The 17,375-nt window shown below is 41.8% G+C and overlaps 1 pseudogene; it reads right to left on the bottom strand.

The window, feature by feature from the left end:
- Window positions 1-1,308: 1,308 nt before the first annotated feature.
- Window positions 1,309-16,286, bottom strand: LOC115008817 (constitutive coactivator of PPAR-gamma-like protein 1; annotated as a pseudogene).
- Between the last annotated feature and the right edge of the window lie 1,089 nt (window positions 16,287-17,375).

Below are 17,375 nucleotides of genomic sequence, written 5' to 3'. Positions count from 1 at the left end.
TAGCCTCGATGTCGCTACAAAATAAAGAAATAAATAAATGTGAAAGTTACGTCAGGGAGCAGTTTAAACAAGGAGCTCAAACCAGATCAATGAATATCCGGATCAATCAACACTGCAGCCTCCATCCAATAATAATAATATTATAATAATATTAATAATTATTATTATTATCATCATCATCATCATCATCATCATCATCAGGCTTATTGTTAGCTGATGAATACATTTTAAAATTCCACATTCTGCCATGTGCACATTATTTTGCTATTACATAATTACTATAACGTGGTTAATATACAACCAAATTAAATAACGATATTGAAAAAGTTCTAAATAATAAATGAAACAGTACGATAAAGTATAATATATCATAACATATCAGATTATTAATAAATTAAGAAACAAGTAAGTACAAATGTAATTACAGAAGACATTCATTGTTTAGTCATGTTTGTCAAATATAAGTAATTTGTTATTTATTGACTTCTCATAGGGTCTTTGGTACCACTGGGAAAACATGTTATATATGAGTTATACATGTTGTTTCTAAGGAGCTATATTTGTATTTGTATGTTTTATATAGTTCCATTATTAATACAAAAGTACAATCCTTGTGGTTTTGATTACAGTTGGTGGCTAGTCAGAAATGTTTTAGGTTGGTGGGGTTCTCATCCTGGCAACTGCTCTGTGTAGGGGACTGGGAATTATTACTGGAAAATCCCTGACTTAATAATATTCACAAATGATTCCTTTGCATAGGTGTATTTATTCGCAGAGGCATTACAATATTGAAGAAACTATTTGACAGATTCTTTCCTATGACTAGTGTCAGAATGTCCTGGCAGTATGAAAGCTGCGTGTTGTTGTGGGTAGATGTTTCTCTGAATTGTAATATGCGTTTGTATTGAAGTTGGCTCTCATAACGCTGCAGGTCAAAGTCCCCCCACACATCAGTTTAGAATCTGAAGTATGTTTTATTCACATGTATGCATCTCTATTGTAAGGTGGCAAGAGGACAATAATCACTCTTCTAATGTCCATGTCTACAAGTCATTGAAGGTGTGCATGGGTCTTCACAGTCAACCTTTCCACAAGGCATCATTTCATAATTTTGCCTGTTTGCATTGAGAGCAGACATGCTCATTCCACTGCTTTTAAAAATTAATGCAGGAATTTGAATATGCAGAAAGTGAGCAGAGAAAAGGTGAAATATGAATTCCTACATGCTGTGACATTACGATAGGGATAAATAAACAAACCAACAACTTGTACTAAAAGAATATAGATTTATTAAGCATTGTAGCCAAGATGCCTTCAAATACACCACACCACAATCTATCAATATTCACTCAAACCAAAAATCCATGAGTGAGGAAGAGTTTAGCAGTGGGGAATTCACTATTTCTCTGGTGACCGATGAAAGATGAACAGCTGTTAAATGATGATCCTGGTGTAGGAAACAATACTAAACTGGCGTAGGTGTAACCTGGCTGACGGCTAAACTCTCAGTTAGTGAACCATGCACAAGGTTTTTGTTGAAGCGGTAATACTGCAGCTCTTCATCTGACTGATGTGTTGCATCTTGTTTTCCTCATTAAAAGGTTTGGTTTTCACTAAGCCATTACTAGACAACACAAAATTGATAACTATATCACCTCACTATAAGAACTAAAATATTTTAAAGTAAAGCTGGTTTGAGCTTTAATATTCGAATGAAAAGGAAGAGTATTATTCTCATAAACCTCTAGAAATCTTGGTGATTGATTAAAACTTAAACTAGCAGTGTGTCATATATCTCATGTGTTTAATGAAAGGGATCTATTTTCTTTATCGAACAGGAAAAAGGTAAATTGAATTTCCACATTTCCAGATCCCCTAACCCTGTTCTATCTTTTCTAGAAAAATTGGCTTACTCTTCTTCTTTTAAGACAGCAGCCTCCAGACCTTCATCTCTATTGCAGCCGCTGTCTACATTTAGTGCATTAAAGTGAGGATTAGAATGGCACGTCTTGGAGTCACTGCTAAAGGCACTTTTAGGTTGGATGAGAGCCCTGCGTTCCTCTTCATCTCCTTTCAGCTGCTCCGGCTCGACGTCCTCCATGCCGTTCTCCGTGGTTGAGCCGCCGCACGGCACAGGGGAAAGTTTCCTCTCCTCAGGCTGGGGCTTCTTTCTCTCCTTTACTGCATCTTGTCCAGACGTATGAGCAGGCGTATGAGCAGGCTTACTCTGGTACAAAGGACAGATACAATTGATTTAAATAGATGCCAGATACTTACACAGCAACAGTGAGTGTGAGGGTTCTTATTTAAAGCATGTGCAACATGGAGAAAATACTGACGTGGGCTGAAAGTCCTGGTAACAAAAAAAAAGACCGGAGCGCAATTTAGAAGTGAATTATCAGTCAAATAGAAGGCTTTTAAACAGCACAAAGCGCTGCTGAATGCTCAAACAATGCTTCTGGATTCAACGATGATGAAAAGAGCAACAGCTGTATTTGGATCTTTGTGAAGCATAACCAATACTGACAGGAGTATTCCACATTCCTAAAAAGAGTACCTTGGTGCATATCTTTTATTAAGTTAAGAGAGCTAGAAGTGATCGGTTTCATAAATAATTTTTTTAACCAACACAAAATGATTTACAGTGTGTATAAGCTGAAGGCAACATCTCTAGCCCCCTAACGTAATAAAGGGTGTGCCCCAGGGTTAGGTCCTAGGACCACTCTTATTCACAATTTATGTCGACAGTGTCGGTCAAAATGTGCCCAATGCAAATGTTCCCTTGTATGCAGACGATACTGTTATTTCCTGCTCTGTCTAGACAGGGCAAACCGATACTGAGGTTCGGCCGATAAATCGGTGCATCCCTCATCCAGTCAGATGTCTGGGAGGACTGCTCTACATGTTTTTAGGTAGTGGAAAGTCTTCTTTACAAATAACACGTTCAACCATACTGACAATGAAGAGGGCAGAAAGAGACAAAGATCCCTCTGAGCAACAGTTGAATAAGAATAGCACTCACTAAATATTTATGGTGATTCAGTAATAATTGAGGATCATTTAAGATTTTTTGGACTGTAAAACAATTTAAAATCCAAGTTCAACACTATTCTCTCCTGTCATGCAACACTGTGGGGACATCCACTAAATGAAAGTTTGAATCATTTAATTCTTCTTCTTTTGGGTCCAAAACGATTTCAAACATTAATATAATATTTGGTGTGCGAATGAAACTGTTTTTAATCTCCGGTCAAATAGTTATTGTTGAAGCAAAGAAGAAAAACAGAAGTAAAGCAGCCGATTCAGAACTTTTCACCAGCAGCGTGGATTCAAATAAAAATGTTTATAATATTTGCAAGTAAGTCAGCTCACTTTGCTTCTAAAGTCAGCAGCAGATACAAAATGTGTTATTGATATTACTCTATCGTCAGTGTTTGAGTATCTTTCTTTAGTTAAAGGCACAGGCATGTTGTTTTGTAAATGTAAATGTTATTCTCTCTCTGAGTGTTGGACAGTGCAGGACTGTTGTACGTGTTGGGATCCTCACAGGATGGAGACTGAACTGTTGGACTCCTAGGTGTGAAAACTGAGCTGATAAAAACACATCATGCGAGGTGTTCGCTTTTTCTCCTCGTGCTCTTCCCTCCACGCACCTCCTCGGTGCCGCGGCCCGTGGAAAGCAGGACAGCGCAGCACCGGATGGACTTTGTCCTTTAGCGGCACAGATGCAAGCACTGGTCTAAAATACTTCCAGTTAGCCAGCACTGCTAATCACAGCAAAGTCATACACATTCATATAACTAATAATTATATTAAATATAATAATTAATAATTATTTTTGAGAATTCATTTCTTCTTGAGTTAATGCACCAACTTCATTGTTAGTTATTATCAACCCCTATTTCTGATTTTATGATTATTAATAGTTGAATAAATAGTATTTATCATTAATATTTATTAACAACAAGACTTGCTCATACCAGAACGCCAACATAATGGTGACCCTGGCGTGAGGCGTAGCTGTGTTCCAGTAATACACACACACAGCCTTGTTGCACCAGACACTGGCTGTGTACAATGCAGGAATGTGTGTTGCGTTAAGTTCAAAGATCACACTGGACCTGTCACCTAACAGTAAAATGTACATGCGTTAGTCTACTCACTGCAGCACACAACAGAGCACCAAGAGGGGCGTGAATCAGCATCGCCGCAGTGTCGGAGCACATGCAGGCCAGGAAGGCTCTCATCCTGCGGTTCTTGTCCTCCACGGCCTTCCCCAGCCACAGCTTCTACAGGTTGGGACAGGTCCACTCCCTGAAGGCCAGATCCTCCACCAGCTCTAGAGTGTGGGGGGACTTGCCTTTGTAGGCGGCCCACTCTTTGACCATGACACGTGTATCTGGAGGACAACATTTGAAAGAGATCAGGGTTTGTATTTATGAAGCGTCCCAGGATCTGCCCTACAAGTTGTGCTGAAAGGACTCAAAGTGCTTGTACCTGCGAGTAGTGAGCGCTGTTTATGAACCTTCAGAAAGAACAAGTCTTACTGCGAGGAGAGAGGCTGTCACTCTCAGCCGCAAGGCTGAAATAATGATGATGTGTTTGGAGTAATAAACAGTGGTCAAATTTGAAATGCAGAAAATTAGAGCCGATAAAAATCAACACAAAACTAATTGGACACTTAACGATCAGATTTTAAGCTGAAATGACTGAAAACTTTCTTTGGCTCCAGGTCGGTGAGATAAACCAAGACATTTGAAGGAAGACTTTTTTTTTAATATATATAAATCGGTGATGCAAACAATAGTTGCAGCTCTACTTTTCATGTGTATACTAAAAGGTACATAATCTAGTTCAGGCAATATGAACATATAAAATATGATGCCAACATTAATAAAGTCTCATAATGATATTTACTAATAAGCCATTGGCAGGCTGAAAGACACTCTTGTATCTGAAACAATAAATGTATAATAATGTATGTGTAACTTTATATAGAATTCAACATTGTGCTTTATAACTCATGTCCCTTTACAGGTGGGGAAATGTTATCTCTCTCATTTCTGTAAGAGAAATACAATCCTAAATATGGATAATATTACTGAATTAATTAATTTGTTGTGCTCACACAGCCAGATATCAGCATCTTCCTTCTCCCTGTGTTCAGTTACTGTAGTAATCACACTTCTGCCCTACCTCGACCTTACCCTGGAGTTACTCAGACACTTGATGAACACGGATGGAAGCACAGCACTCACATTGAGGGAGGCAGTTCTTCCTCATGGCCAGCCTCTCATCCCTCTTCCTGGCCTCGGCCAGGCTGAAGAGCACTCCGTAAACATAATGACAGGCAGGCCGCAACAGCTGCACTGCTGAGGGCAGGTCTTTGTTAGCTTCATCTTCTATGGTGACGGACAGCTTCATCTCCCCCTGCAAAGATAACAGATACAGTATATCTCAAAAGTGAGTACACCCTTTAGATTTTTGCAAATATTCTGTTATATCCTTTCAGGGGATAACATTATCCTACTGAAACTTTGATATAACTTAAAGTAGTCAGTGTGCTGCTTGAATAACAGTATAGATTTATTGTCCTTTGAAAATTACTCAGTACACAGCTGTTAATGTCTAAACAGCTGGCAACAAAAGTGAGTACACCCCATAGTGAACATGTCCTAATTGTGCCCAATGATGTTGTTTTCCCGCCCTGGTGTCATGTGACTCGTTAGTGTTACAAGGATTCAGGTGTAAATGATAAGCAGGGCTGTTAAATTTGGTGTTTTGGGCACAATTCTCTCTGAATGCTGGACAACATGGCACCTCATGGCAAGGAACTCTCTGAGCGGCTGAAAAAAAGGATTATTGCGCTTCACAAAGATGGCCTTGGCTATAAGAAGATTGCCAACACCATGAAAATGAGTTGCAGCACAGTGGCTAAGATCATACAGCGGTTTTCCAGGACAGTTTCCACTCGGAACAGGCCTCGCCAGGGTCGACCAAAGAAGTTGAGTCCACGTGCTCAGCGTCATATCCAGAGGTTGGTTTCCAAAAATAGACGTGCGAGTGCTTCCAGCATTGCTGCAGAGGTTGCAGAAGTGGGATGTCAGCCTGTCAGTGCCCAGACCATACGCCGCACACTGCATCAAATCGGTTTGTATGGCCGTCGCCCCAGACAGAAGCCCCTTCTGAAACCGATGCATAAGAAAGCCCGCAAACAGTTTGCTGAAGACAATGAATCCAAGAACATGAGTTACTGGAACCATGTCCTGTGGTCTGATGAGACCAAAATAAACCTGTTTGGGTCAGATGGTGTCCGGCGTGTGTGGCGGCACCCTGGTGAGGAGTACCAAGACAAATGTGTTTTGCCTACAGTCAAGCATGGTGGTGGCAGCATCATGGTCTGGGGCTGCATGAGTGCTGCCGGCACTGGGGAGCTGCATTTCATTGAGGGACACATGAATTCCAATATATACTGTGACATCCTGCAGCAGAGCATGATCCCCTCTCTTCGGAAACTGGGCCGTAGGGCAGTTTTCAACATGATAATGACCCTAAACACACCTCCAAGATGACAACGGCCTTGCTGAAGAAGCTGAAGGTTAAGGTGATGGACTGGCCAAGTATGTCTCCAGACCTAAACCCAATTGAGCACATGTGGGGCATCCTCAAGAGGAAGGTGGAGGAGTGCAAGGTGTCCAACATCCGTGCGCTCCGTGATGTCGTCGTGGAGGAGTGGAAGAAGATTCCAGAAGCAACCTGTGCAGCTCTGGTGAATTCCATGCCCAGGAGGGTTAAAGCAGTGCTAGATAACAATGGTGGTCACACAAAATATTGACACTTTGGGCACAATTTAGACATGTTCACTATGGGGTGTACTCACTTTTGTTGCCAGCTGTTTAGACATTAACAGCTGTGTACTGAGTAATTTTCAAAGGACAATAAATCTATACTGTTATTCAAGCAGCACACTGACTACTTTAAGTTATATCAAAGTTTCAGTAGGATAATGTTATCCCCTGAAAGGATATAACAGAATATTTGCAAAAATCTAAAGGGTGTACTCACTTTTGAGATATACTGTACTTGAGATTCCCCTCACAAATATGGTGTCTGTGTGTGGCTGGCATCACTTCGACTAGACAGGTGAATACTTGTGCTTTATCTTTAGTTTTACATGAACACAAACAAAGAAAAACAGACACTGACTGCCATGACAAAATAAAGGCTAACTAGTAGCTTAAACCAAGACATGTTGAGAATGAGTGTGGACCTTGGTGAGAGCATGGTAGCTGTAGGGGTACATGAGGCCCTTCTTGTGTCTGTGCTGGGCCACCCGCAGGACCTCAGGGACCACTGCAAGGAGAGGTGGGATGCTGATGTCCATGTGGCTCCTGGTGGCCATGGACAGCAGGGAGGGGATGAGTGAGGTCGGGCTCACAGCAGGACTCACACACAGGTCAGACAGAGGGGTTTGTGATCACGTCTCCAGTGTTCGGATGTTTCACTCACTTTTCTTGGGTCCCTGCAGTCTCCCTCTGGTGTGTTGTCAGAATGTGTAGTATGTCCTCCCTTATGGTCACTAATATGACTAAACAAATGAGCACACTGAGCAGTGTCACTTCTCGTATGGACCGGCAGCAGCAGTGTGACAGCCATTCATTTCATCTGATTGTAATGCTGGACTTGAAGCAGCATTTAGGCAGGTACATAATTTCAAATATCTTTCCTTCCACAGGTCATGTAATGCAGTGGTCCCCAACCACCGGTCCGTGGGTCATTTGGTACCAGGCTGCACAGAAAGATTGAATAAAAAAATATTTTATTTTGAAAGAGGTTTTATTTTTGAAAAATCACCGGATACATCTGTCTGTGCGTCTGTGTCTCTTGATACTCTCGTGATACTTTACTTCAAAAAATGAAGCCCACAAGCAACAATGAGTGGAAAACAAACGTCTTTAAAGAGCTTTGAAAAGGGAAAAGACCCAATGAGGAGACATTTAAAAGACAATATCAGGAGTCACTTAAAATACGTGTTTATCTCTACCGGTGATTCTCATGCGCCGCTCTGCATAATATACAGGCTCGCGCATGAGGCAACGAAGCCTTCATAACGGCTTCGCCAGCACCCGCCGTTAAAAGACAAGCCGGAGTTTTTTGAAAGAAAAAAACATGAACAAGAAATACATAAACAATTACTGATGGCCACCACATCAACACATGCGAGTGCACTGAGAGCGTCATACTTAGTGACTAACCGTGTCGCTAAGAGAAGAGAAGATTTTATACCCCTATATTGGACCAGCTCGTTGCAGAGACACAAGCTCTGGGCTCCCACTAATTCAGAGTAATGGTGAGTTTTTTTATGCACTTTATATTTGGCCATATCATTTTATTTCGTCATATCCCCCCCCCCCAACACACACACACTTTGAAGGACGATCCGTGAAGATATTGTCTTACATGAAACCGGTCCGTGGCGCTAAAAAGGTTGGGGACCGCTGATGTAATACACCCTGTGAGTGTAGCTTCACACCTGACTGAAGAGTCCCAGCAATGTTTCTAAGATCTGAAGAGCCAAGCTGCAGCAACATGCTCCACACAGACAACCAGAAATATAACAATAATTCAAGGCAACACAGACCGTTAGAAGTTGAAAGCTGTACATGTTTCAACTGTTTAATTAAAAACACTGTTGCAGTGCCCGTTGGGGCAGTGTACGCATCATGAGTGCAAAAGCTTCCATGAAAATTGTAAATGTTATGGCCTCCATAAAGTCAAAGCCCCATTAAGTGTCTGGCCCAGGTTTGGAACAAAGTCGAAGTTCCGACTGGCTGACACCATTTTGTTCAGTGGGCCTCATTTTCAGGGGGGGGGGAATTGACCCACTCTGGCCTACTTACATGAGATACACATGTTCTGAAATTAGAGCAGCATTTTTATTTTCCTTGTTTTTTTGCAGAGGGATGGAGAGGCTTGTTTTATAGCAGAAGAGCCGCTGACTGAGAATAATCTGAGTGGAATGCATGGGAGTAAACTACAATATAATAGATTTATTTTTTCTTGTCCCCGTTCGGCCTCTACGCGGCCTTAACCGAACTTCTCCGGACTTTTACCCTCTCTTGAGTTTTTCCTTTTTTTGAAGCAAGCACTCAACATGCTTTGAGATCAAGCGGATCCACCGAGCATGAAGAACCTGCCCAACACTTTGCAACTGCTGCAGCCTGTTCTACACGTGTGTTCCACCAGCCAGGAACTGAAGAAAACAGAGCTCAGTATCTCCATTTTGTACTCTGAAGAGAGTTTAAGAGACTGACAGCTGCTGGGTTGTGAAACACAGAGTCCATCAGCATCCAAGAGAGTCTCAGCTCAAGCTGAGCTGCATTGTGGGTTCTGGACTGCTGGAACGCTCCAGTACGCCAGAACCACACCTCCACGGTCTCCTCTGCCTCCTCCGCCCCCATCTGCTCCGCCGCCACCCGGCCTTCAAATCGAGTAGGTCAAACTTTGTGAGATTAATGCTCCATCAGATATCCATTATCAGGTAAGAGTTAGGAGTAGGTCTCCCAACCAATATTGTCCTGCAGTCTTTCCACTGGTCCATTTCAATCAACCAGCAATCTATACATTCATCATTCATTAACAGCATTCATTTTATACTCGTTATACTTTATATGCTTATTCAGTAGGCTGTATATTTTTAGTAGTCAATAAATTCTTCATTTATAAACGTGCTTTTGTGTTTCACGTATATACGCCTCTGTGAGTGAACTCTTTGACCCTTTCAGATTTTGAGACTGTAGTCATTCATTTTACTATTCTTCTCACAGACAGTAAGTGTGGTACTCACTTTGCAGCTGTGCCTGAACCCTCTTCATTCTCTGAGGAGGAGGACGTGGAGGAGGTGCAGAAGAAAGCAGCCACTGTGTGGTTTGGGCTGCCGGCCTGGCCCGGCTCAATGGGAGAGGACCTCTCATACAGAGGTGTGTGCTTCTCTTCATGAAGAATGTCCAGGCTGCGCTCAGCCAGAGGCTCTGGTTACAGGTGCTGGACCTGAAGACAGGGAGGAGAAACATGGAGCTGAACCTCCTGCAGTATTACAGAGAGGAGAAACATGGAGCTGAACCTCCTGCAGTATTAGTCTTACCTCAGGTTTTACAGGCAGCTCCACCTGTGGAATGTTGAGTCCTGGTTTTGGTCTCACTGTGAAACGGACAGAGAACATGTCAGCAGATATAGCTGCTGTGCAGAGTGGTAGTTATCAATGAGAACAATAAGGTTATGTTTGTATTTGTTTTCAAATGTGGAGCTTCATTTACAAGAGAAATAAAACTAAGTGAATACTTTGTAGGCTAATTCCAATACATTTAAAGTATAGCCCGAACACAACTGGATTTCTAAGGGAGATACAAATGTTGTTATCTGGAAGTTTAAAGAAATTCTCATAATGACATTTCTGCCAGTAATACGTTCTTTTATCATGAACACATAAATGATATTATACAGAGCAGCGAGGAGAGCGAGAGAGGTTGGAAGTAACCTTTTTGGTGGTAAAACTTGTGGACACTTGTCAAATGTTATATATATTGATACAATTCAAAAATTACTTTTCATTTTATAATTTCAGGTGGCTGCTCTTATCTAATGTACCTGGTGCTCAAAGCCACATGTCAGACTGGTGGGACCCTATGGAAGGGTCCTAGTATGATACTACAGTATGCTGCTTTAGTCTCTGTGACGTCACCCACAGGTTTCTGAAGAGGAGCGCAAAGCATCCATCTTGGCAGTGGCAATTTAAAAGACAGGCGCACTCAGGCACTCTTCTAAATAAAGTAGAGCATCTAATGTCTGTTTACAACAAAGGGGATCTGATATTTGTCAATCATGTATCCAACACATGTAGTAGGCAGGTGAATGAAGAGCATATCTGACACTCCAGCTCCTCCAGACAACATGATGAGACAGAAACCCACCGAGGTGGGGGGGTTGGCTGGCCACTGAGTAGTACTAACTCATCATCCTGGGTATCATCCCCGGAGTTTCTGTGTCTCATGTGGCAGGTTGCCACTGATAAAGTTTACGTCAGGATCAGGAATCATGGCTGCGCCTGCTGCCCTGGTCCTGCTGGACACCGGGAAGCCTTTTTGACATTTTCCTGGATTCATCCATACTTTCTCTTTTTCAACACAACATCATTTTCTGTCCAATGTTGTATTTGTACTGTTGTTTATCCTGTACACACGACATCTATTGCACGTCTGTCCGTCCTGGGAGAGGGATCCCTCAGTTGCTCTCCCTGAGGTTTCTTCCATTTTTCCCCTTTTAATTATGGGGTCTCTTTTAGGAAGTTTTTCCTTGTGCGATGCGAGGGTCTAAGGACAGAAAACAGTAAAGCACACTGAGACAATTGTATAATTTGTGATATTGGGCTATACAAATAAATTTGATTGAAATTTGATTGATAGTACTCCACTGCCTTCTTGAAGCGGATGACTTTGTCATCATTGCACATCTAAAAGAGAAACATTAAAGAAGATGAATCTGTTAACAATAACTAATTTTCTCTTGTCCATTCAAATCCTTGTTTTGGTTTTGGATGGTTTCTCTGCTTAAGATGCAGCAGTGCTCTGTGAATGCTTCCCAAAGCCTAACAAAGTCAAAGTGAGCCAGTACACGGAGGAGGATTCAATGATGAGAATTCCCTTTTCAGCCATTATTCTTTCTATTCCAGGGCACACTCATTGCATACACGTATAACATGTGCTGTTGAAGGATGCTGCATGCTCTGCAAGAGAAAACACTTCAGTAGCAGTGAAATAAAGGCAAAACCTAGAATTATGCTATTAGACAATTGTCATAATCAGCATGTGAAGAACTTAGTTGTGGACAAAAAAATGTTCCGTGAGGTCACAGTGGGCTTGCCCTTTGACCACCAAATTCGTATCAGTTCATCATTGAGTCCAAATCTGAAGTTATTCCCTGCAGGCGTTCCTAAAGACATTGTTCACGAAAATGTGACGGACGAACAACCTGAAAACATAAAGCTTCGGGCCTTGGCTGTCGGCAGCGGGGAGATAATCTTTTTCTTTTTCAGAAATAAAAGCCGCAGTGTTGAGGAGTAGAATATTTGTTTTACAGTTTGAACATGTTTTTTATATGGAGAGTAAAACAAAGTGCATCATTAACAGCCTAATTGTTGAGGGGAGAAGCTGGTATCGGATTGGTATCGTTAACGGACATTTCTTTTCCATTGAGTACAATTATTCTGCAGTGCTGTATGTAGCCGGTCTGCGACTGACACCACGATCGAGTCTGCGTTGTGTTGTGTTGGACCAGGAAATAACGATGAGAACTTCTGACTTTTCAACCAGCATTTATTGTCTCTGACCGTTGGTTTTCTCCGTAATTTGTCCATAAATTACCGTTGAATCAGAAGAAACACGTTAAAGTCATCATCGTACAGTAACATCACAATCTGGGTTTTTGGACACGCACCCCTCTCTTCAGCGGAACCTCCAACAGTCTCCGGAAAAGTGGCGCGAACCCCCAAAAAGTTCCGGTTTCAGGAGTATCAAAATAAAAGCATATTTAACAAAATAAGACTCCTCGAAATAAATATGCAAAAAGGAGTATTATTACAACAAATATGAACAAATGGATGTTTGTGAAATATAAAACATGTTATCATTTATACATCGGTTACATGTAGATGTACATATCAACAGCAGCTCATTTCACCTTAATGAATGTAATATTTCAGTTGGATTCAGCTACAAACATGTTTGAATATGAAATCCACTCAACAACAAGTGAGTGAGTCTGTGTCTCAAGTAGAGAACACTGACACAGCAGCACTGCTCTGCTTCATACCTGTGAATGCTTGAAGATGTCCTTAGCTACGGCCTCCAGGTCCGTGATGTCTGGGATGTCGCGCACGTAGTCGGCCACAGCCTTGATGACAACATCACAGGGTGGGAGCACAAGCTGGTGGGCACGCACCTGAAGAATTATTACACATTAAAGTTACTCATTCTGTTCCAACCATACATCCGAAAGCTCAATCAGACCGTGTTTAGATCCTGCCAACCTTCCCATCTACGTCACACATACAGCAGCCTCTCAAGTTCAAACTAGTTTTAGCAAACACGTAGACATTTACCACAATGCCCATGAGCCTAGGCCACCATTACCATGGAAAAGAAGCGGATCAGAGCGGTACCAAAATCAAAACACTTTCTCATTGCAGTTGAGAACAAAACATGTCACCATGGTTATTGAATTAATCCAAAGTGAGTATAGTTATTGCAGATTGTAAAATCACTTCAGTCAACAGCGTTATGTTTAGCCTGCCGTTTGGGGCATAGTAACACTTTAGTTTTTCTTGCTGAATTGCACTCTGGGAGACGCAGTTCCCATCTCCCCTCAACTTTAAATGTACCATCTACTTTTTAAATCAAAGAAGCAGATCAATTCTAATGTAGTTGTTAATATGTTATGATGATGGTTCAAATGTGTAGTTCAACCCTCCCAATGTGGGCTGTGATTTGTGGCAGGGATGAGCAGTGGCACTGAGCAGCCAATCGTGCCGTGAACTGTGTAATAGCAATTTAAATGTCTACTGTTTAAATAATGTTCTAATAATGTTACAAGTGATGATCTGCCTATTTCTCTTTTCATGCATTTGCACAACTTTACAAGTTCCCTTAGCAAGCCAGGGTCAACTGCCTTTTCTTGTCGTAATGGGGGAGGCATTGTAAAACAGGACACAGATGGTCCTCTCTTTAGATTTACATACTGATTAACTCTCTGAGAAAGAATCTTGGGTGTGCCATTTGTTTTAGTGTTTACATAACTGTTATCAAGGAGACGGTCAGGATACTATGTTGCTCCAAGAAACAAATGTCTATGTATGTATACCCAAAGATAAAAGGATTGAGTTTCCCAGGACTGGGTTCATCAGATTGGAGGGAATGACCTTGCAAACATCAAAAGGAACTAATCTAACAGAGATCATCTTTGGTTTATTGCTTGTTTACAGTGAATAACAGATGTGCTGATCAATCACCTATTGACTGATGTTTTATTGTTCTATAGGTCATCAGCAGTTTGTCCCCTGTCCTCTGCTGTGTTTATGACTCAGTCACTAAAAAAAGTCAAGGAACAAGTGTATGTATAAATTGTCTATGTATCTTCATTCAAACTGTGCCCTCCTACAGACTATGTTGTATTCTGTAGAACTGGTGCCATTTGAGATCTCAAATAAATGCACAAAGACAACTCTGTCTCTATCATCATTTATTTAACTTTATATACATCTCTCCAGAGTAAAGCAAGAAAACTTCCACAACAACTGACACTGTGACCAACGTTGTCAGAGTAGAAACGTGACACTTCTGTCACCACCCGTCTTGCCTGAGAAGCTACGTGTCTGTTGTAAATGTATTAATGCATTTATCCATCCCTATGTTGTCCAGATTGAAAGTAAAAATATAATCTTCTTAGCTCAGTCAATGCGTAACTGGAGCGCACTTCTGATATGTCTTTACTTAAACTGGAGGACAAAGAAATCATCATTAAAATCTTTACCTTCAAAAATGCTAATGGCTTATCTGGACCAAGTAAGCTCCAGTGAAAGGCAGCCAAGTATTCATCAGGCAGTACCTATCAAACACACAACAGCATCAGCCTCATTTAAACCATCACTTACACTTATATTCTGTCCAGTAGTATCACACCGATCTAAAAGTGATGCAAAAATGACAAAACGATTTGGGTTGAGATCCAGCTGCCGGGCCACTTGGTGCATCAGGTACTGGCTGGTGGTGAGGCTTTTGCCGTTGCGGCTCAGTTTGAGAGTGTGGGCGCTGAAGTAGAATGGGATGTTGCAGAGTAGTTAGAGTCATAAGCCAGCAGGCCGTGGAAGCCCTTCTCCCTGCATAAGGCTATCACTTCCAGGTGGTGGTCCTCGATACTCTGAACAACCTGAGGAGTGGCCGAGAAAATAAATAGGCTTTAGATTATTGACCCTCAAAATAAACCTCTCACACAGACATGGAGTAAGAAAAGACGAAAGAAAGAGTATTACAAAGCAGATGCAGTTTTGTTTGAGCTGCTCTTAGTAAATAAGTCCTATACAGCTGATTGGCTACTCAAAGAAAGAGGCACAAATAATAGGCTATACATCATAAATGTTATCTAGAGTATGTGACAGCATAGAAGTCAGAACAGCATTATATGAATACTGACACCACATCACACATCACTGCATTGTCATCTTGTAGCCTTCGAGTTAAATGATAGATGACATTTTCAAATTACTATTGAATACAAATATACAAATGAATATTAGGAATTGACGTGCATTTGGGGCATTATTGTTTTGAAACATTACCTAAAATATTAGCCTAATAATAATAATAGTAGTTGCCAATTGATATTCAGTGAATTGGGTTATCGTTTCAGCATTTTCCAGTTGTTTTAGCTTGCCCTTCTGGCTCTCTGTCTGGGATGGTACAGTTCAGTGAGTCGCTTGTTTTTGCTCAAACCCCTGGCCTTCGATGTATGATCAAACTCCATTACAATGTGGATACCAGCCGTTCAAAGTCTGAGGTAATATCACAAAATAAGGATGAGTTAAGAATAAAAGAGCAGGCCACTGACTCCACTGCTAACACTCCGAGAGGCACACTGGTGGAAACAGCTGTTATAACGTGGTCAAGTTGTCACTGATGACATGGTGGGCAGCAGCAAGCAGGCTAACCAGAAAGCCTGCTCATGTAAGTCCGGCGGTAGTCCCAAGTGGTTCTGCTCAACAGTTTTTACTTACCCCGACGCAGAACCTGAGGAGCGCCAGTCGGATGCAGTGGGCCATGCACACAGGAGGAAGGAACCAGACTTTGGGCGGCGGGGTGCCCTTGCTCTGGACGTGGCTGATGATCTGCTGGGCAGTTTGCCTCTCGTTCACCTGCCACTTGACCCACTCGTGAAGACGACCTTTCTCCAGGGCGCCATTGAAGCACACCAGGAGCTCAATGTTGCCGTTGAAGCAGGCCTTCGAGAGGGCGGCCAGGTAGCCCAGCATGTGGTTCCACTGGCCCCCGCTGACCGCAGCTTCCGTAGAGCCGGTGGAGGCAGTTCTCGGCGTCCACCAGCAGTCTCAGCGGACTCTGAGGTGGTCTCTGCCGGCCACCTCCTATCATACTCCCCCGGGCAAGCTTCTGGGGCTCCACTGGCAAAACAGCGCTGGGGCAATGCTTCTCAATGTACTCCTGGAAACCCTGGACCCCCATGCTGAGTTTGTCAGAAGAGACTGCACAGCGAAATATTGGAGCGAATTAAACTGGAGGGGTTACAGTCAGTGACTGACAGCCGGCCGGTAGCTGTTCATATTACAGGAGGTGGAATACTTTGGAAAGAAACAAAGTAAAGCTGCTATTTTAACATTGTCTGTAGGTTTTGGTGAGTTGTTTTGGTTCATGGTTGCACGCTGCCATGTGACGGGTCACTGAGCCATGTCTATCTGTGAGTGTCCGTCGGAGAGTACATGACGACATGACGCACAGACACGTACAGACTGAGGCACACGAGAGCAAGAGAGTTCACTTCTGCTCACTTCCGTAAAACGTTCACGTAGCCTAAGCCTTTGCTGCGTTGTCAGTGAAAGACAATACTTCCGTTTAGACAGAGAGAAATATCAGTCCTGTCAGTGGATATGACTTTGTCAAAAAATAAACTGTGTCTGAGTTTTAATTCTTCTTTTCGTTTTTATTATTAAACATGACATATTGTGTAAGCCTATGTACACTTCAGCAATAAGCACAATATGTACACAAATATATGCCAGCATTATCACAGAAGTTCAACTCAATAAGCAGTTTTGGAAAATGTAATTAAAATATCCAAATACCTCTTAAGTTAAATTGATACTTATTCAAAGATGATGGAAAAACTCATGTTATAACTCTTCAACGATCTTTGATAGGCTATACAGTGTTGTGGTCAGCAGAACTGGATGTGAACTATGTTAACAGGTTTGAGTCTCTGGGGATAAGGGTTGCATTGGATTGGGTCCAGGGTTGGGTTACAGTTTATCTCGTGTACAGTCCATGGTTTATCTCTACAGTCTATAGTTTACATCTACAGTCTACGGTTTATTTCTTATACATACAGTCTATACTATAGACTGTATGTATAAGAGATAAACTGTATATATAAGAGATAAATCATAGACTGTAGCGATAAACCATGGACTGTGTATATATAAGAGATAAACCATAAACTGTAGAGATAAACCATGGACTGTGTATATATAAGAGATAAACTGTAAATATAAGAGATAAACCATAGACATAAACTAAACTAAACTATAGTTTATCTCC

Source organism: Cottoperca gobio, chromosome 5, assembly GCF_900634415.1.
Source record: "Cottoperca gobio chromosome 5, fCotGob3.1, whole genome shotgun sequence".
Taxonomy (NCBI): domain Eukaryota; kingdom Metazoa; phylum Chordata; class Actinopteri; order Perciformes; family Bovichtidae; genus Cottoperca; species Cottoperca gobio.
Note: the sequence above shows the minus strand (reverse complement) of the source record. Positions and strands in the feature narration are given on the sequence as shown.